The sequence below is a fragment of the Micromys minutus genome (assembly GCF_963924665.1).
Source record: "Micromys minutus genome assembly, chromosome: 1".
Classification (NCBI taxonomy): domain Eukaryota; kingdom Metazoa; phylum Chordata; class Mammalia; order Rodentia; family Muridae; genus Micromys; species Micromys minutus.
In genome coordinates, this window is record NC_137969.1 from 194992343 (window position 1) to 195013665 (window position 21323).

At 35.0% G+C, this 21323-nt stretch overlaps 1 pseudogene across 1 annotated transcript; it reads right to left on the bottom strand.

Moving 5' to 3' along the window:
* Positions 1 to 13628: 13628 nt before the first annotated feature.
* Positions 13629 to 14586, bottom strand: LOC308419611 (mortality factor 4-like protein 1; annotated as a pseudogene). Its single transcript has one exon. The product of its transcript is annotated as a mortality factor 4-like protein 1 (transcript).
* Positions 14587 to 21323: the final 6737 nt, after the last annotated feature.

The window sequence follows — 21323 nt, forward strand, 5'->3', positions numbered from 1 at the left end:
CATCTCTCTGTATTTGTTTGTGTGTTTATGTGCATATGTACAGACATGTTCCTACAATAGTTAATCTACAAAATCCAAAAGACAACAAAAGATCTTCATCTTCTATCTTATTTAAGATAGGTTTTCTTGGTTGCTGTTGCACATGTCAGACTAGCTGGTCTATGAACTTTCAGGAAATCTCCTGTCTCCACCTTTCATCCTGTAATGCCTGATTTTATATTGGGTAGAATGATCAGAACCCAGTTGCCCCGACTGACACTGAGAAACATCCATAGCCTTATGAAAAGATTTTGACTAGTCCTTCTGAAGAGTCAGATGACCAGAAATTCATAGATATATTGATGACACACCATGCCCTGGAAAAATCAGATGTGAATAGAGACTTAATTGGAAATTAGGGTACAGGACACTCATACCACAGTCTAGTTAATAATTCAACTATTTTGTGCTTATGTCCTAAAGGTTGTACTGTGGCTGAATTTAAAAAAAAATAGACTAATTAGTTTGGTAACACAGCATTCAGGTTTATCTTTGTTATGACTCATGGCTTTAAGCTAGATTGATAGCACTCAGAACAAACAACAGAGCAAAATAATGTAAAAGAAAAATATATGCAGTTTGACAAGAAGTGTGTCAGAGAGAAACAGGTATAGACGCAGTGGTTGCAATTATTAAAGAGATTAGTGCTGAGTGTTATTAAAAATAAGACATGGTAACTGTACCACGATAATAAGAAAGAATCCTGCAGAATGACGCTGTACCAGTATCATCCAGCATATAAAACTGAAGGCTCATTTCACAGACCCTCCTTTAGAAGAACATACCTGCCACTGTGTTCCCTGCACCCATATAATAGCTTATGGTGTTTCCCAGGTTCAGTCACCCAGGCAATCAATAGTTGTTGTTGGTGAGCAAGTATGCACTTCCAATACCAAAGTCTCTGCATGTTTGATTGGCAGTTTGCTACAATTCTGCAAAAGTTTGATCAGCCAATGTACAGAGTAGCAGTGGTCCAATGTTTTTGGGAATAACATTAAACAATGGAAATGGTAAATGTAGAGTAAGTACTTAAGTTCCTTCACTCTGAATTAGATAATCATGATACATTGTTTCTAGTGGATTTAGCTCCAATTGTCCATGGTAAATTCATTGATTGATAAATAATTAAAAACATTTTTCTTTGTTACCTGATTAAGAGTTTGTATGGTGGAAACAATGCAAGAATCACAGAAGAATGGTTAAAGTCACAATAAAAAGATCTAAAACAAATCTCTTTAAAGCTCCAGAAATGGTGAGCTGTTGTTGAGTGACTTTTTCTCTAGAGAGATAAACAAATATCTATCCACTCTTGTTTAAAATTTTTTCTCAATTCAAGGAGGTCATCTACCAAGTAGTTTTTGTATACAATAGTTTTTATGCCTTATTTAAAAGTATATTTTTATTATTTTAGAGCTTCACATTTATATAAAATAAGATATTATGACATATACCCCATTTTCTCCAACACTATCTATTTCTCCCTAACAAATCCTCATTTCAACTTGATGCCAAATAAACTCAGGAATCTACTGAAATTTATAAAGGTTAGGAAACTTAGTAGAAGGCTTCAGGGTCTTACGCCAAATATAATAAACAAAAGCTAGGTAGAGGATTATTTATTTTCCAGTATTGCTGAACACAGTTTAAGCAGAAACTCCATAGTTGGTGCATTGATGAGCCATTACTCATGTCATGGGAGGTTTCGAGTGATGAAGCTAGACTGTAAGAATTTGAAGATGCAGGACATAGATGAAATAAGCAAAAACATGAACAAACAAACCACACAGGAAATAAAGAGTCAGAAAATATAGTGTACTATCAAAAGACCAACCAATTATAGATGTCTGCTACATTCTTGGTTAGTTTTTTCTAAGTGTCTTATCATCTTTGAGGCTATTGCAAATAAGACTTTGTCCATACACCCTTGCTTCATATACTTGTTGAGACTATACAGAGAGGCTACTGATATTTGGAAGTTGACTTTTTTTTCTTTTATTTCTTACAACTTTATTTAAAGAAGAGAGATACATGTACAGATTTTTAAAAGCATTTTGGCAATTCTTTTAGAGGTTTGATAGCATGTATTGAAATCCCACAAGTTACCATAAGCATAAAGTACAAGTAGAACCGAACTCTGACTATTTCTATATCTTAATGTTTACTGTTTATCTTGTTGTGTCATTAGAGACAAAAAAGAGGATTTAAATTTCTCTGAATACAGGGACCACAATGAAGGAGCTAGAGAAAGAACTGAAGGAGCTGGAAGGGTTTGCAACCCCATAGGAAGAACATCATTATCAACCAACCAAACCCTCCAGAGTTCCCAGGGAGTAAAACACCAACCAATGAGTTCACAAGGAGAGACCCATGGCTCCAGTTGCATATGTAGCAGAGGATAGCATTGTCTGGCATCAATAGGTGAAGAGGCCTTTGCTCCAGTGAAGGCTCGTTTTTCCAGTGTAGGGAAATGTCAAGGCGATGAGGTGGGTGAAGGTGGGTGGAGAGGAACATCTTCATAGAAGCAAGTGGAGGTGTAGGGGGTGGGAGTGGGGGTAAACAGAATAATATTTGAAATGTAAATACAAACAATATGCAATAAAAAAGAGAAAAATGGTGGAACATGTGTTTTGTAGCTATTAATCTTTAGACCCAATATATAACAATAACATAGAATAACAGCTCAAGTATTTGCTGTATAATCCTCTCATTTATTTTAAACGTTTAAGATTATTCATTTTATTCAATGGAAAAAACCCACTTTGCAATGTCAAAATAAAATGAACAGAAGTAAGTGACAAAAGAGTATCTTTTAAGGTGAACTTTGAATTGCTAATCTCTTTATATTTAAAAATGATACTTTACATCCTGAAACACTGAAAATAAGTATTGAGGAAATTAGATGGGATAATTTATCCAAGAATGTCACTAGTTTTTTTTTTTGTGTGTGTGTGTTTCTTTTCTTTCTTTCCTTTCTTCCTTTCTCTTTTTTCTTCTTTCCTTCCTTCCTTCCTTCCTTCCTTCCTTCCTTCCTTCCTTCCTTCCTTTCTTCCTTCCTTTCTTTTTAAAATGGCTCCAGGGATTTTTAGTCAAGACAAAGGTTTCCTCTAGGGGGTTAATGTCTGCCTCCTTCGCAATTGAGGACAAGGAAGACTTGCATATGACATTTACTGTCTCCACAATGCTCCATCTCTCACCTGCCTGTTATCTTCCTAGCCATGCAATACTCACCCTTCCTCTTTGATTAGAAATAGGGAGTAATCATGATGTAAGGAGAAGCTTTGTAGAAAAGAACACCTCGTCAAATACTATTAAAATATTTCAGAAAGAAATACAATTAGCTAACCACTTATATTTTATTAGTAATAGCAAGCAAAATTAATAAGTAAATTCAAGTAAAATGGTTATGTGTCAAAGTCTATAGTTTTTGCATTGACATTTCACATAATCTGACTTTGCTTAGAAGAGAAATCACTCGGCTGTTAAAATTACTCCTAAAAAGCTGTCAAAATTAGAAAACCTGCTGTCAAAAATATGATGAGAAAGGTTTAAAAATGGTAAAGTATGTTGACTCAGACAAGAAATATTACCATGATGAAGGAACACTTGAATATATATTATTCCCTTTAAAAGGGATGATTATCCCCTGGCAGTGGACATTCTTCCCTTGAAACTTATATATGTAAATGTGTATTTTCATAGCAACATGAGCAAGACTATTAGTATTCATACCCACAATGTCATTTCTGTAGGTGCTAAAAGATGCCAAAATATCAATTATGCTATTATAAATATTATTTGTCTAAATTTAAATTGAAATAGTACTTGAACTCTTATCCTTGTCTTCAGATCTTTTGAGTTTTGCATTTGTATTAAATACATTTTAACTTACAAACCATTGTATATCTGTCTGTTTTGGAAAGGCCACTATGAGTTATATGTTGTTATTCTACCCTTGTAAAGTATAAGAAAATACTATCTTCCATACATCAAATGCTCAATTATAATCCCTAGACAGTTTAAATTTCATGATACTTTAATTTTGAGATTTTAGAACTAACCTTCATTTAACGATTGAGAATTCAGCTACATTATAATGTAGTCTCAAAAGAGATAAATAAAAATTTGAGAGCATTGACATTAGGGACAGATAAATGAATACAACTAGACCATATTTAAACTGCATTTTACAGTCAATGCAATCTTCTGCCAATACTTTAAATCTGTAGAAAAAAACAAAGCAAAACATTTTCCTTTGAAATAGTTAACCAGTAAGATATTCCTAAATATGTTAAGCATTTAGTTTTTAGTTCTTAAGCCAAATGCTTAAATTTTTATATAGAAAAATAACATGCATGAATATAAACTAAGATACATATTTTGTTGCCACCTGCTATGAACAATGCTAGACTGATATCTGATGACATTACTGATTGTCACTCTTATGCTCTTACATGTTCGCTTCTTGCTCCATATCAAAGTATAAGTAATTGTCCTTATCATCCACTTAGCACATTCATAAAAACCTAACAAATATTACAATAGAAGCCATTAGAAAGCATTTTGTAAACATAAATGTTTAATTGGTTCCATTTACTCTTCAAAGAAGAAATTCAAGGTAAAGAATCAGTTTAAGGAGCTGTAAAGAGGGCTCGTGGTTAATAGCACTTGCTGCTTTTGCAGAAAACCATGGATGTTTCCTTGTTCCCACATGTTACCTGACAATTATCTCTAACTTTAATCTCTGGGGATCCATTGCTCTTCCTGGCCTGTGTCACCAAGCAAACAGATGGTTAGTATATATAAATACATACAAGCAAGCACTCATGTACACAAAAACAACAATGATATAGATTTAGTTTAAATGGGGGCATATTACTTGAGCTAAAATTACAGAAAAATATTTTTTACAGAATGAATACCAATGAAATTGTGTATATATAGTAGAAAAACTTGTATTTGCTATTTTACTGCTTATGTGAATAAATGATTTGGAGAAAGACGTTTTATTTTTCAGGCTTGCTGCTGTTGAGGTGCTTGTGATGATTTCCATTTTGATTTACATACTAAAGCAAATTTTATAATATTAGGCTACATCCCGAGTCCTCAATACTTTATGTAATCTCATATGCCAACATCACTAGGTTTAATGATCAGCATTCTTAAAACTGAACTTGACAGACTATATTGGTATCCTAAAACACAGACGTTTATCTTTACAACAAAAGCAGCAAGAATGATTATAAAGAGTTCTAGAAGTACAAAAAATATAAATTCATGACAATGTCTTGAAAAAATCATCACAGTTTGAGGGCATATCAACTATCTAGAAAATGAAGGAGGAAGCTTGCAAATCAAAATGCACGTGATTTTAATGCACATATTTTATTGTTTCAAAATAAGGTTGATATGACCTAATTATATACATGCATTAAAAACTACAAATTTAGAACATTAAGTAATAACCTAAAGGTTAGTATATATACATTTGAAAAAAGTTTGTGTTGCTATGGGAACTTTGGCTTTTGTTTACATTAAACTGCAAACTATATTATGTGGCTTGGTTCACCTTAATGACTACTTTCATATACTGGTAATTATACTATCTTTCCTCATTTACTCCTGTGATTAACTCCTTAAGGTTAATATTGCTCATCTTTATTGAGTTAGTTCATACTTCTCTTGAATACAGAAATATGAACTTACATTTTTCTTCACTTGTGAAAATTGCATTATGCATACCACCATCACCCATTCGTTATGTGAAGTAAAATAATTTTAGATTTTATGAAATTAACTAAATTATATTTATGAAAATAATACATTTGACCTTGTTTGCCTATAGAAACTACTGACAAAAATAAAATTTGTAAACTTTAATTTTGTTTTGGACCCAAACACGTATCGTTTTCAGATTCAAAATTTCCTATAGTATTTTAAAAGAAGATATCTAAACAGAGAAGAAAAATAGTTTATGGTTTTAGTACCTGGGTGAAGAAATGTTAAAATGTTATCTATGCAAAATCCATTGATTTAGCAAAAAGGAATATGTTCCTTTCCCAGGATCTAGGTTGGTGAGTGTGACTCATCCTGACCTAGTCTGATCACCACTGTCTGCACTGCTCAAAACATTTATTCTACCAGGAAACTTCGCCTGTCCCAAATCATACACCAATCAAGAAACTATCTCTTCAGTCAAATACTGTACATTTATTGATGGAGTCTAGTCTGGTGAGGCTACCCGATCCTTTTACTATGCATCAAACCTACTCCCTGGATCTACCTCCAAATTCCAAGCTTAGAGCCGACATCACATCTTGCACAGTAGCCCAGACTTCTGCGTACTTGGACTTCACTTAAACCATTTCTAACCTCTCGACTCAAAGCAAGTTACACATCTATTGTTCTCTTTAAGTCTTAACTGCCCATATCAGACATAGAACTAATAAAATAAAGTACACATAATCAAATCTCATTGCAAAAATATAAACCATATAATAATAAAGACAATATCTGTTTTCCCAAATTTATCAGTCCTGTAAAAATGATCTTCAATTACCTACATAAGCCAGAGGACACAATATTTAAGGGCACAATCATAAATTATAGCAAAGAATTCCAAGAGTTTAAAAATAACACAATGAAATAACTCTGGGGTGTTAAAGAGAATAAATTCCCAAATGATGACTAAGAAAACATAAACATAAGGTTAATGGAAATTATGAAGAAAGTTTAGGATTTGAAAATATAATTCATTTTTTTCTGCTTTTTTCTTGAACTTCATATAGTCTGTAAGTTGTTTCTGGGGTATTCAGAGATTTCTGGGGTTAGTATCCAATTATCAGTGACTGCATATTGTGTCTATTATTTTGTCACTGGGTTATCTCACAAAGGATAATAGTCTCTAGATGCATCCATTTTCTTAAGAATTTCATAAAGTCATTGTTTCTTATAGCATATTAGTACTCCATTGTGTAAATATACCACATTTTTTTTTGTATCCATTCATATACTGAAGGACATCTGGGTTTTTTTCCAGCGGCTGGTTAATATATATAAGGTTGATATGAATATTGTGGTGCATGTGTCTTTGTTGTATGTTGGAGCTTCTCTGGGGTAAATGCCCCGAAGTGGAATAACTGGGTCTTCAGGTATTATTATGTCCATTTTTCTAATCGACAGACTAATTTCCAGAGTGGTTGTACCAGTTTACAGGAGTGGAGAAATGTTCCTCTTTCTCTGCATCCTCATCAGCATCTGCTGTCATCTGAATTTTTGATCTTAGCCAATCTGACTGGTATGAGGTGGAAACTCAGGGTTGTTTTGATTTGCATTTCCCTAATGGCTAATGATATTCAGCACTTCATTAGATGCTTCTCAGCCATTCCAAAATCCTGAATTGAGAACTTTTTGTTTAGCTCTGTACCCCATTTTTTAATAGGGTTGTTTGACTCTTTGGTGTCTTGCTTCCTGAGTTCTTTGTATACCTTGGATATTAGGCCTCTATCTGATGTGGGGTTGGTAAAGATATTTTCCTACTCTGTTGGCTGCCATTTTGGTTTTTTGACAGTGTCCTCAGCCTTACAGAAACTTTGCAATCTCATTAAGTCCCATTTGTCAGTGACCTTAGAGCACAAGCCATTGGTGTTCTGTTCAGGAAATTTTCTCCTGTGCCTATGTGTTCTAAGGTTTTCCCTAATTTCTCTTCTAACAATTTCTGTGTACCTGGTTTAATGTGGGGATCTTTGATCCACTTGCACTTGAGCTTTGTACAAGGAGATAAGAAAGGGTCTATTTTCATTCTTCTGCATGCTGAGTGCCAGTTGGACCAACATCACTTGTTGAAAAGGTTGTCCTTTTCAATTTAATGTTTACAGCTCCTTTGTCAAAAATCAAGTGACCATATATTTGAGGGCTCATTTCTGGATCTTCTATTCTATTCCACTGAGTCACGTGCCTATCTCTGTACCAGTACCATGTAGTTTTTAGCACAATTGCCTTGTAATATAGCTTGAGGTTAGGAACAGTGATTCCCTCAGATGTTTTCTTGTTGTTGAGGATGGATTTCCCTATTCTAGGACTTTTGTTATTTCAGATGAAATTGCACATTGGTCTTTCCAACTCTGAAGAATTGGGTTGAAATTTTGATGGGGATTGCATTGAATCTGTAGATTGCTTTCGGTAAGATGGTCATTATTACAATAGTGATCCTTCCAGTCCATGACCATGAGAGCTCTTTCCATTTTCTGAGATCTTCCTTGTTTTCCTTTTTTAGAAGTTTGAAGTTCTTGTCATATAGGTCCTTCACTTGCTTAGTTAGAGTCACACCAATGTATTTCATAGTTTTTGTGACGATTGTGAAGGTTCTCTTTTCCCTAATTTCTTTCTCCACATGTTTGTCCTTGGAGTATAGGAAGGCTACTTACTTATTTGAGTTAATTTTATATCCAGCCACTTTGCTGAACTTGTTTACCAACTTTAGGAGTTCTCTGGTGTAGTTTTTGTGGTCACTTAAGTACACTATCATGTCATCTGATAATAGTGTTGTTTTTACTTCTTCCTTTCCAATTTGTATCCCTTTTAATTTTTTTTTTTTTTGCTGTCTAATTGCTACAGCCAGGACTTCCAGTACTATGTTGAATAGGTAGGGGGAGTGTGGGCAGCCTTGTCCAGTCCCTAATTTTAGTGAGATTGCTTCAAGTTTTCCACCATTAAGTTTGATGTTGGCTGTTGGTTTGCTGTATATTGCTTTTATTATGTTTAGATATGGGCCTTGGATTCCTGTTCTTTCCAAGACTTTTAACATGAAGAGGTGTTGGATTTTGTCAAATGCTTTCTCACCATCTAGTGAGATAACCAAGTGGCTTTTTTTATTTGAGTTTGTTTATATGGTGGATTACATTGATGGATTTTCTTATATTAAACCATATCGGCATCCCAGGGATGAAGCCTACTTGATCATGGTGAATGATCGTTTTGATGTGTTCTTGGATTTAGTTTGCAAGGATTTTGTCGAGTATTTTTGCATCAATGTTCATAAGTGAGATTGGTCTGAAGTTCTCTTTCCTTGTAGAGTCTTAGTGTGGTTTGGAATGAGGGTTATTGTGGTCTCAAAAATGAGTTAGGCAGTGTTTCATCAGAATCTATTTTGTGGAATAGTTTGGAGAGTATTGGTATTAGGTCCTCAATAAATATCTGATAAAATACTGCACTGAACTCATCTGGACCTGGGCTTTTTGCTTGGGAAGCCTTTGATGACCTCTTTATTTCTTTAGGTGTTATGAGATTATTTAGATGGTTTACTTGGTCCTCGTGTAACTTTAGTATCTGGTATCTGTCTAGGAATTCATCCATTTCCTCCAGATTTTCTAGATTTGTTGAGTATAGGCTTTTGTAGTAGGATCTAGTGATTTCTTGAATTTTCTCAGTTTCAGTTATTATGTGTCCCCTTTTTTTTCAGATTTTTTTTAATTCGGATGCTCTCTCTTTGCCTTCTAGTTAGTCTGGCTAAGGGTTTATCAATCTTGTTTTAAAAAGAAGAAAATATAAACCATTATGCTTAATCTTTACACACTAAGAAATCTTTGATTAATTCCAGGTTACCTCTTGTTTTACATGTACTTTATCCTCATTGTAACTAGTAAGATCTTAATGCACACTATCAAACCTTTAAAAAGCCAAGTCTTCATATACTTTCTTGCAAAAATGCTTAAAATCTGTACATTTATTTTTGTTTTTTTACAATAAATTTGTTTAATAAAAAGAAGAGAAAATTCAGTTAACACTGAATAGAACAACAACAACAAAAATTGAAAAGTTTGTCTCCTGATGGAACTGAAAGACCCAATAATCTAACTCAAAATGTATAGAAAATTCACATAAAATAAATTCAGCCAATGACAGACCATTGAGACTGCAAGGCAAAGTAGTGGATCTAGATAAAATAAATGAAAATATAAACACGTTTTTAAACACAGTAAAGGAATATGTAGGAAATTTAGGAACACTCTTGTAGCTGGATATTTTTTTATGTCTTCTTCTTTCTTCTTTCCTTCTCCACCCTCCTTTTTTCTTCCTTTAAACCCCTAACAGTAGATAGAAATAAAAAAAGATAGAGGGAAAAGAAAAGAAAATTCCATGCAGTTAGGAGTCAGGATGAGTTAATGTTACTGTTAGACTACTTCCTGCTGATCCTTGGAGCAAGTTCTTTGGGTCAAGTTTGGTCTCTTCAGTCGGGATATTTAATTTTTTCTTTATCTTGTTTCTTATTTGTGCACAAGATAACAAACCATGACCAACAGCAACTAATACCAACCAAATAACAACCCACCACTATGTCTTGGGAAGGTCTCCAGAATTCCAAACATTATACACTCACTGAAACTATATGCAGCTGGCAAAAACATGCTTTTCTAGAGCATCAGAAAAATCATAGTCAGCTGCTGTGAAAAATCTGAAGCAGCTCCATATCTCTTAACTGAAATTAAAACAAATTAAAAAAAAAAAAGCAAAAACATGTTCTTATAATATATATGTACTTTTGAAAAGAAACTAAAATTCTAAAATTGTCATTACCTACACTGAAAATACCAATTCTTCAAATTATTGTAATAGTCGGAGAAGAATTCCAGGACAATGGATTATACCAGATCTTCAACAAAAACAAAAAACAAAACAAAACAAAACAAAACAAAAAAACAAATAATTCTCCAAATACAAATACAGGAAGCTCACTGAACCCCAACTAGGCAAGACTAGAAAACAAACTCCCTATGGCACACCATAAATAAAACACTAAATATACAGAACAAAGAGAGTATTGAAAACTGAAAGAGAAAACATGAAAATCTTGTTTAAAAAAAACGAATCTAAAGAACAGCTTATTTCTCAGTGGACAATTTATAAGCCAGAAGAAGTTGAAGCAATGCATGTCAAGCCCTAAAAGAGCAGGATTGCCAAACTAGACTAACCTACCCCAAAAGACTACCTGGCTTAGTTGACAGAGAAAGAATCACTCAGGAATACAAACAGACTAAAAAGCATATATCCAACAGACCAAACCAAAACCAAACAACCAAACAGCCAAACAAACAAAACAATCATACCGGAAGCGATATTTAGATCGAAGGGAATGAGCATAGCCTATTGCAGTAATATTAATAAGGGATTCTGTTGCTATCACCTTTCATTCTCACTGTGTGAGAGATGCTCCAGTGTGGAGCTGAGCAAGTGATCAGACTGTCACATGCTCTGTAAGCTGCCCTCTCCACACGGTTCCCTTTCCAGGTGATTCACCACAGCCACTCTGTTGCTTCTGTCCAAGGTGGATACAACTGCCCTGTGTTCCTTTCCTCTTCTGCCCAGCAAAAACATGACTCCGAAGCCTGGTTAGTTCAGTCAGTAGAGCATGAGACTTTTTTCTTACAAATTTATGTAAAAAAAAAAACAGAGAGAAATGTACAGATTATTTAAAGCATTTCAGTGTAAATATATTTGAATATATTTTTGTCAGTACTTGACTTATTAAAGGCTTGATAGTATGCATTGAAATCTTACTATTTAAAAAGATCATAAAGTATATTTATAAAAAAGTAACATGAAAATAGTCAAAGCTTTCTTGGTGTGTAAAGATTAAACAAGTTTTCTTGGTGTGTAAAGATTAAACAACAATTTTTAACTACCAAAATTTGCCACAAGGCTATCTTCTTAGCTCTTGAGTTATTAATGATTTAAAATCTAAGTGTACCCTTCTACTTTTTGGCCTTTCTTTTTCTTTTTTTCTTTTTATTTCTTTGTTTCTTTGTTTCTTTCTATCTATCTTTTTTTTTTTGAACTTTATATGGTCTGTGAGTTGTTTCTTGGGTATTCAGAGCTTTCTAGGATTAGTTTCCAATTACTGGTGACTGCATATTGTGTTTGTTCCTTTGTGACTGGGTTACCTCACTCAGGATGATATTCTCTAGATACATCCATTTTCCTAGAAATTTTATAAGGTCATTGTTTTTAATAGCTGACTAGTACTCCATTGTGTAAATATACCACAATTTCTGTATCTATTCATCTACTGAAGGACATCTGGGTTCATCCAGCTTCTAGATATTACAGATAGGATTGCTATGAACATTGTGGTGCATTTGTCCTTATTGTATGTTAGAGTATCTCTGGGGTATATGCCCAGATGTGGAATAAATTCGTTGTCAGGTACGACTATGTCCAATTTTCTTAGGAAACGCTAGACTGATTTTCAGAGTGGTAGTACCAGCTTACAAGCCTACCAACAGTGGAGGAGTTTTCTTATTTCTCTGCATCCTGGCAAGTATGTGCTTTCATATGAGTTTTTGATCTCAGCCATTCTGATTGGTGTGAGGTGGAATCTCAGGGTTGTTTTGATTTGCATTTCCCTGATGACTAGGGATGTTGAGCCCTTCCATAGATACTTCTCAGCCATTTGATATTCCTCAATTGAGAATTTTTTGTTTAGCTCTGTACCCCATTTTTTCATAGGATTGTTTTGATTCTCTATTGTCTAACTTCTTTTTTTTTTTTTACTTTACTTTAAAAAACAAAGATAAATGTACAAATTTTCAGCATTTTTGCATAAAAGTATGCGAATACAGTTTTAAAGGTTCTAATTAGGTATTTGTGGGTACATATACATACACATGTATATATGTAACAATAATATAGGAAAAGAGGTTATTAATTTGAGGTGATAGGAGAGAATCTAGAAGGGGCTCTAGGGAGGAAGAGGGATGTGATAGAATTCTATTTTAATTAAAATATATTCTTTTATTTGTTGAACTTCACACAGTCTGTGAGTTGTTTCTGGGGTGTTCAGAGCTTTCTGGGGTCAGTATCCAATTATCAGTGACTGCATATTATGTCTGTTCTTTTGTGACTGGGTTATCTCACTCAGGATGATAGTCTCTCTCTCTTTTTTTTTTTTTTGAAATTAAAAAAAAATTTATTGAAGATCTGAAAGACAACTCCTACAAGATTGACTTTTCCATAAAACTGTAGCTACACAATGCATTGCGTCTAAAACGTGCACTAGACACAAATACAAAAACCATGAAAATAAGCCACCATTCTTTAACAATTGAGCAAAGATAAAATGCTAAGGAACAACATGGATGAGTTGCAAAGGATGGGCTCTTTAAGCACCATTTTTTTTTTTTTTTTAAAAAAGAGCACAGATGGATGAGTGTTCAGTTACATACACTGAAGTGAACCTTTGGCACTAGGAATCAGAGCATTTTGTCATAGAGCATTAACACATATTATAAAAGTGCATAGTGTCAAAGGAACAGAACCACCAGCATTCAAAAGCAGCTTCGTCAACTAGGCAAACAATCTACAGCCTGTCTCTCTGTTGTCCATCACTGATACACTGGTAGAAACTTTGAAATGAAAAAAAAAAAAAAAAAGAAAAAAGGAGCAGTTACTTCTTTTATTTTCTCTGTTTAAACAGAAAACAAACATCAACTCTGTTATACTCTAACGGTCTTCAAAGTATATCATTTGTACAAGAGAAGGACTAAGAACCAAATGGTTTACAGAGACCCAAGCACAAGTGAGAGAGAGCACACCCCTCACAAGGCTTTCAGATGGTACTTGGGAGGAGCCACTTCATAATCACTGGCACTGAACAACGTTGCAGAATTCTTCGCCAAGTACTTGAGGAAATCATGTAGATAGTTCAGTAATAAAGCAAGGCTTTTCTCATCTAAAGGTGTATAGGCCAACATCACTCCAATTCGCACAAATAATCTCAGTAAATGTGGTGCTCCATACATCTGGGACATGGGTGCATCGGGGCGATCGACGTACTGTGGTCTCTCAAATTTGTAGAGCAGCTGAGTGCCCAACATTACATTGAAGTACTCTTTTATCCCTGCCACAACCTCATTAACAGCATACCCCTTATTATCTGTATTTCCTGGAGACTTCTTATAATTTGCATAACCCTCCAAAATGGAATCCACATTCTTCTTGGCAGGAAGATAAAAAAGCTGCTTTTGTCTGGTAATTAAGTCCCAGTCATCCACAAGCCATGGTTTCAGCTCTTGAGGAACCTTCACTTTAACTTCAACTCTATTCATAAATGTTTCTTCATTTTCAACACTAGGATCTACCCGGGCTCTCTTCTTCCTAGGAGATTGAGATGTCTCATTGGTACTGCCACCATCTCCATTTCCAGGTGTTTTCTGCTTGTTCTTTTGTTTTCACTTCAACGTTTTTCTGTTGCAGACCAGATGTCTTCTTCCCTGGAGCAGCCCCTCTCATCCTGCCCTCTGCATATTGTTCCTGATTGGCCTTTTGAAGTTTTCGCTGTTTCTGCAAATTGGTATCCACGTATTTGAGTACTCTGGATTCTGGCATCCATTCATCCCAATTTTTATTCCAATCACTGTAATGGATAAAGTACTTCACTTGTTTGTCCTTTATGGCAACCTTTACACACTTTGCTTCATGAAGAGGAGGCCCATGAAAGCACAACACTCACTCACCCTCCTGGAATTTAGGCTTTGGGTCCTGCTTGGGCACCATTTATAAGTGATTAGCTGACTCCTCCTTCTCCCACCACCCTAGGATGATATTCTCTAGATGCACCCATTTTCTTAAGAATTTCGTTAAGTCATTGTTTCTGATAGCTGAGTAGTACTCCATTGTGTAAATGTACCACAATATTTGTATCCATTCATCTACTGAAGGACATCTGGGTTCTTTCCAGCTTCTGGATATTATAAAAAGAGCTGCAATGAACATTGTGGTGCATGTATCTTTGTTGTAAGATGGAGTGTCTCTTCAGGTAGTGCTATGTTCATTTTTCTGAGGAAGTGCCAGATTGATTTCCACAGTGGTTGTATCAGTTTACAACCCCACTAACAGTGGAGAAGTGTTCCTCTTTCTCCACATCCTTGCCAGCATCTGTTGTCAACTGAGTTTTGGATCTTGGCCAATCTGACTGGTGTGAGGTGGAATCTCAGGGTTATTTTGATTGGCATTTCCCTGAAGGGTAAGGATGTTGAGTACTTCCTTAGATGTTTCACAGCCATTCAATATTCCTCGATTCAGAACTTTTTGTGTAAGTCTGTACCCCATTTTTAATGAGGTTGTTTAATTCTCTGGTTTCTTGCTTTCTGAGTTCATTGTATACATTGGATATTAGGCCTCTATCTGATGTGGAATTGGTGAAGATCTTTCCCCATTCTGTTGGCTGCCATTTTGTTTTCTTGACAATGATCTTAGCCTTACAGAAACTTTGCAATCTCATTAAGTCCCATTTGTCAATCTTTCACCTTAGAGCTCAAGCCATTGGTGTTATGTTTAGGAAATTTTCTCCTGTGCATATGAGTTCTAAGGGTTTTCTTACTTTCTCATCTAATAGTTTCAGTATACCTGGTTGAATGTGGAGACCTTTGTTCCACTTACACTTGAGCTTTGTACAAAAAGATAAGAAAGGGTCTATATTCATTCTTCTGCATGTTGAGTGCAAGTGGGACCAACACAATTTGTTGAATAGGCCGTCCTTTTTCCATTGAATGTTTATAGCTTCTTTGTCAAAAATCAGGTGATTATTTAGGTGAGGGCTCATTTCTGGATCTTCTATTCTATTCAATTGCCCCAAGTACCTATTTCTATTCCAGTACCATTCAGTTTTCAGAACAATTGCCTTGTAATATATCTTGAGGTCAGGGATAGTGATTCCTGCAGATGTTTTCTTGTTGTTGAGGATGGATTTCTCTATTCTAGGTCTTTTGTTATTCCAAATGAAATTGCACATTGCTCTTTCCAACTCAATGATGAACTGGGATGGGATTTTGATGGGGATTGCATTGAATCTGTAGATTGCTTTTGGTAAGATGGCCATTTTTAAAATGTTGATCCTTCCAATTCATGAGCATGGAAGATCTTTTCATTTTCTGAGATCTTCCCAGATTTCCTTCTTTAGAGGTTTGAAGTTCTTGTCATACAGGTCCTTCCTTTGCTTAATTAGAGTCACACCAATGTATTTCATAGTTTTTGTGACTATTGTGAAGGGTATCTTTTCCCTAATTTCTTTCTCCACGTGTTTGTCCTTTGAATATAGGAAGGTGAATGATTCGTTTGAGTTAATTTTTTATCCAGTCACTTTGCTGAACTTGTTTATCAGCTGTACGAATTCTCTGGTGGAAGTTTTGGGGTCGCTTAAGTACACTATCATGTCTTCTGCAAATAGTGATGTTTTTACTTCTTCCTTTCAAATTAGTATCCCTTTAATTTCCTTTTGCTGTCTAATTGGTCTGGCCAGGACTTCTATTACTATGTAGAAGAGGAAGGGGGAGAGTAGGCAGTCTTGTTGCGTCCATGATTTTAGTGGGATTACTTCAAGTTTCCCAGCATTAAGTTTGATGTTGGCTGTTGCTTTGCTGTATATTGCTTTTATTATGTTAAGTATGGGCTTTGGATTTCTTTCTTTCCAAGACTTTTAACATTAAGTGGTGTTGAATTTTATCAAATACTTTCTCAGCATCTAGTGAGAACACCATGTGGTTTTTTTCTTTGAGTTTGTTTATATGGTGGATTACATTGATATATTTCCTTATATTACACCATCCCTTCATCCCAGGGATGAAACCTACTTGATCATGGTGAATGATCGTTTTCATGTGCTCTTGGATTCAGTTTGCAAGGATTTTGTTGAGTATTTTTACATCAATGTTCATAAGTGAGATTGGTCTGAAGGTCTCTATCCTTGTATGGTCTCTTTGTAGTTTAGGAACAAGGGTTATTGTCGCCTCAAAAATGAGTTAGGTAGTGTTCCCTCAGATTTTACTTTGTGGAATAGTTTGGAAAGTATTGGTATTATGTCATCAAGAAATGTCTGATAAAGCTCTGCACTGAACCCATCTGGACCTGAGCTTTTTTGGTTGGGAGGCTTTTGATGACTGCTTCTATTTCTTTAGGTGTTATGGGATTATTTAGATGGTTTACCTGGTCATGGTTTAACTTTGGTATCTTGTATCTGTCTATGAATTCATTCATTTCTTACAGATTTTCCTGCTTTGTTGAGTATAGGCTTTTGTAGTAAAATCTGATGATTTCTTGAATTTCCTCAGTTTCATTCGTTATGTCTCCACTTTCCTTTCTGATATTTTTAATTTCGATACTCTCTTTATGCCCTCTAGTTAGTCTGGCTAAGGGTTTATCAATCTTGTTAATTTTCTCAAAGAACCAGCTCTTGGTTTTGTTGATTCTTTCAATGGTTCTTTTTGTTTCTCTTTCGTCTATTTCTGCTCTAAGTTTGATTATTTATTGCTGTTTACTCCTCCTGTGTGTATCTGCTTCTTTTTGTTCTAGAGCTTTCAACTGTGCTGTAAAGTGGCTAGTGTATGCTCTCTCCAGTTTCTTTTTGGAAGCATTTATAGCTGTGAGTTTTCCTCAAGTACTGCTTTCATTGCATCCCATAGGTTTGGATATGTTGTGTTTTCATTTTCATTGAATTTTAGAAAATCTATAATTTCTTTCTTTATTTCTTCTTTGACCCTGATATCGTTTAATAGAGCATTGTTTAGTTTCCATGTGTATATGGGCCTTTTGTTGTCTTTGTTGTTATTAAAGAGCAGCCTTAGACCATGGTGATCTGAAAGGATTCATGGGAATATTTCGATCTTCTTGTATCGATTGAGGCTCGTTCTGTGTCCAATTATGTGGTCAATTTTTGAGAAGGTGCCATAAGGTGCTGAGAAGCAGGTGTATTCTTCTGCTTTAGGATGATATTTTCTATAGATATCTATTAATTCCAGTTGTTTCATAGTCTCTGCTAGTTTTGCAGTGTCCTTGTTTAGTTTCTGTTTCTATGATCTGTCCATTGGTGATAGTGGGATTTTAAAGTCTCCCACTATTATTGTGTGGGGTGAGATGTATTTTTTGAGCTTTAGTAGGGTTTCTTTTATGAATGTGGGTTCTTTTGTATTTGGAGCATATATGTTAAGGATCGAGAGTTCCTCCTGACAGATTTCCCTTGCAATGTGTAAAAAGTGTCCTTCCCTTACCTTTTTTTTATAACTTTTGTTTGACAATCTACTTCATTCAATATTAGAATGGCCACTCCAGCTTGCTTCTTTGGGACATTTGCTTGGAAGTTTTTTTCCTAAACTTTTATTCTGAGATAGTGTCTGTTTTTGTCTCTGAAATGACTTTTCTTATGCAGCAATATGCTGGGTTTTGTTTATGTATCCAGTCTGATAGTCTATTTTTTTGGGGGGGGAGTTAAGTCCATTTATGTTAATAGATATCAAGGAATAGTGGTTGCTATTTCTTGTTATTGTTGCTTTGGTAGGTTGAATTGTGCCTGTGTCTATTTTTTCTTTTTGTTTTCTTGCTTAGAAGTTTTTTTTTTTTTTTAACTATGAGGTGGTTCCCCTCATTGTATTGGGTTTTCCATCTATAATTCATTGTAGTGCTGGGTTTGTGGTCATATATTGTGTGAATTTAGTTTTGTCTTGGAATATCTTCTTCTTGCCATCTGTGGTGACTGATAGTTTTGTTGGGTATAAGAGTTTGGACTGGCACTTATGCTCTCTTAGGGTCTGCATGATATCTGTCCATGCTCTTCTAGCTTTCATAGTCTCTGTTGAGAAATTGGGTGTGATTCTGGTTGGTCTACCTTTATATGTTAAATGACCTTTTTTTTTTACTGCTTTTAGTATTCTTTCGTTGCTTTGGGCACTTGGTGTTTTGACCATTATGTATTAGGAGGAATTTCTTTTCTTGTCCAACCTATTTGGAGTTCTATAGGCTTCTTTTATGCTCCTTGTCATCTAATTTTTAAGTGTAGGGAAGTTTTCTTCCAGGATTTTGTTGAAGATATGCCTCTTAGTTGATATTCTTTGCCCTCTTCTATTCCTATTATCCTTAGGTTTGGTCTTCTCATTGTGTCCTGGATCTCCTGCATATTTTTTGTTAGGAGCTTTTTGGGTTTTGCATCTTCTCTGACTGTTTTGTCTATATGTTGATTTTTTTCTCAATTCCTGTTCTTCTTCCATTTTCTTACCTTTTCTTGCCTTCCTCCACTCTCCAGTCATGTATGGACTTAACATAAATTTACAGTAAAGGAATTCCTTTTATTAGTAATAATGTGTGTCCTATTTTCCATTGATTTGTGTATTTCTCCTTAGAGTATTGTGTCATCTTGTTATTGTAACCTATGTTTGAAACCAGGATGTTAAGTTCTATAGTGCATTCCTTTCCTTTCAAATCATTTTAGTTATTGAGACCTCCATGACAAGTTTAAGCAAGAGAGAGCTTTGTGAACATATTAGTCTACTTAAATTTCCTTACATTTTCTACAGTAAAATTCAAGGGACTATAGGAAAAAGAAAATATTACCATTTAGTCAGTTTACATTTCCATTTAACAGAAATGAATTTTATCACCATCATTATATCTCTCAAAGACAAAAGTTAGTAATTGGACCTCGCCTTTTAATTTAATTTAATTTTTTTACTTGCACATTGCACCCCTCCCAGTTACCCCCTCCTACAATCCTTACCCTATCCCACAATACCTTTTTCTCTGAGTAGGTGGAAATTGCAGTTATCCCCAACTCTGGAACTTCAAGTTTCTGAGAGGCTAGGTGCTACTTCTGTTGATGCCAGGCAAGTAAACCCAGCTAAAAGAAAATATTCCCGGTACAGGCAACAGCTTTTTGGATAAACCCTGCTTCCCTTGTTCCGGACTCATGTGAAGCCCTATAAGACCAATTAAGACAACTAACCTGGACCTTTGGAGTTTTCAGAGTGTGAACCGCCAACCAAAGAACATATATATGCTGGATCTAGGCCTCCTTGGAAATATGTAGCAGATGTTCAGCTTGGACTTCACATATTTGTTTATATAGACATATTCTAGCCTAAGTCGGGACAACTTTGAAAAATGCTAGGGAATAGAATGTGCAAGGACAGTGTGGAGTGGATTGAATGTCAAAGGTAAGACTGTGCAGCAGAATAACATGGATCAACAAACCTGACCTCCAGGGTCACGAAAAATCACAAAGGAAATATAGATGCTAATTAATGGTACACCAAAATTTAATTACTATTATATTAGGAGTTTTTTGTGATTATTTGACAATTACTCCTAAGGAAGCTACATATTTTCATTAGGTATAAAAGCCTTTTTTCTACCTGAGACACAATTCTGTCTTTCCTGCAACTCAGGTTCCCAATGTCAGGATGTCATGCTTTAGTTGCACTGGGAAGCCCCACTTAGTCAAGCCATGGAGTGCCCTTTAAGACCATGGAGGATTGTGGAATTAGGCCCTTTAGCTCCTTGGAACGAGATGTCATTTTCTTGACTTTTGGGGTAGGGAAACTGAGGCTGAAGTATGGGGTGTGACTTTTCCTTATGACCCCAACAGATCATTAAATGTTCTTGCTTGGAATTTTGAACCCAAGGCTCACATATGTGCAGTGGAATGGAAATCAGCAACAATTAAATGAAGGTTATTGATTGGTGAAAATATATTTATTTTGATACATACTAAACAGATGGATGAATCTGATATCCGCGTCCTACAAGTTAGGCTAAAATTTCTAGTGTCTGTTTCCAGTACATTTTCAGTTGCATGGGCTTGTGAAGAAAACAGAAAAATATAATCAGGCAGATAGTTGCTTCAGGTTTTTTTTTTTTTTTTTTTTTTTTTTGAATGATGCCTGGTACTGTATGTCTTTTCTGGATTCTCCAGTCCTGTCCCCTGAATATTTTATACCTTGTCAATTTTTGCCATATACTTGTCACTGAATAATTTCCCGTGATCTAAAATCCACAGTTTTCATAGTGACTCCATGAGTGCTCAGAGTGCACCATCTACGTGTGCAAGTGTGCATCAGCTGTAGTTTTGGGAAGTCTATCTCTACCACGCCACACCACCAATTTAAAAATTCTTGTTCTTATTTGAATCATTTTCAATTCCTTACATAGATTTGTATCTGTCTGGATAAAAAAAACTTTATATGATAATTTATGAAATTGTTTATATTAAAGATAAGAAATCTACTGAAGTACTCTGTATCACAGATATTTCTTCATACTTTATTTTAGCTTAATTATATTGTTGCTTTCAGAGTAGTAAAGATACTTCTTTTTCAAGCGTGGAATAATTGATATTTAAAAATATGCTATCCAAATTAATTATAGACGCTATATAATGCTTATCATATTGTCAATACTGTTTTTTAAAGAAATAGAAAACAAAAGTTATAAAACTTACATGGAACACAAGAAAACATCTGTGGGAAGCA